The following is a 1,287-nucleotide window of genomic DNA, read 5'->3' on the forward strand; positions in this document are numbered from 1 at the left end:
CTGGATCCTCTGCCTCTGGGAAAGAGCCACATGGATGAAGAAAAGAAATGATTCAAAGGGGTTGGGGATTTAGCTCAGTGGAAGAACCTTGCTAGAGTTAGGTCCTCAGCTCTGGAAAAGAAAGAGGAGGAGGAGCAGGAGGAGGAGAAGATGATCCAGGAATAACCTCAGTCCCACACTGTCAGGTACATAATTGAGCCAACAACCTTTTTTTTTTTTTCTTTCAGTCCTGGGGCTTGAACTCAAGGCTGGGGCACTGTCTTTGAGCTTCTAGTCTAGCGTTGAGTCAACAACCTTAATGAGCCTGGAGGCAGGTTCATACCTCAAGCCTCCAGAAAGGAGCCTCACCTTACCCATACCTTGATTTCAGCATTTAGAGACAAAGTAGATTGCTCAGCTGGGCCACAGTACACCTGGACTTCTGACATGTAGAACTTCCTGACATTAATTTGTATTGTTTCAAGTTCCAGCAGCAATGGAAAACTAGACGCCATGCAGATGAACTATTACCATTTAATGATTATCTGAGTGGTTAAGTTTCCTGGATCTAGCAATCTAGCCATAATTCTTTTTTTTTCTTTTGCCAGTCCTGAGGCTCGGACTCAGGGCCTGAGCACTGTCCTTGTGCTTTCCTCAAGGCTAGCACTCTACCACTTGAGCCACAGCACCACTTCTGGCTTTTTCTGTGTATGTGGTAGCGAGGAGCCAAACCTTGGTCTTCATGAATGCTAGGCAAGCTCTCTACCACTAGGCCATGCTCCCAACCCTAGCCAAGATTCCTTTCTGTGTCAGCAATAACAACTGGTTTTTTTTTTTAAGCTATCTTAAGGGCATGTATCTACATACATGATAGTCCTTATAATTTTTAATCATCACCAAAAGAAAATTTTTATAGACCTGAAAATTTCCTATTTCACTATGTCCTAGAACACGGGATTCTGGTCGTGTCTAAATCACTGAACTTGTATAGGATTAATATACAGAGAGGCCAGGCTGGTGAGTCATAAGAAGGAGGTTGAAATCTAAGGATTGAAGTTGAAAACAGCCTTGGGGAAAAAAAATATTGGTGAGACTCTTATCTCCAGTTGACTTCAAAAAGCCAGAACCAAAGCTGTTACTCAAGTTATAGAGTGCTAGCTTTGAACACAAAAGCTTGGAGCTCAGATTGCAGAGCTGGTTCAAACTCACACAAATACAAAGGGATAAACCTCATTCTATCTGACACAAACCCACATTCCTTCTAATAAACCACAGCCTCAATAGCATCAATTACAAAAATATTCAAAA

This window comes from Megascapheus bottae, chromosome 11 (assembly GCF_031878675.1).
Source record: "Megascapheus bottae isolate mThoBot1 chromosome 11, mThoBot2.hap1, whole genome shotgun sequence".
Taxonomy (NCBI): Eukaryota; Metazoa; Chordata; class Mammalia; order Rodentia; family Geomyidae; genus Megascapheus; species Megascapheus bottae.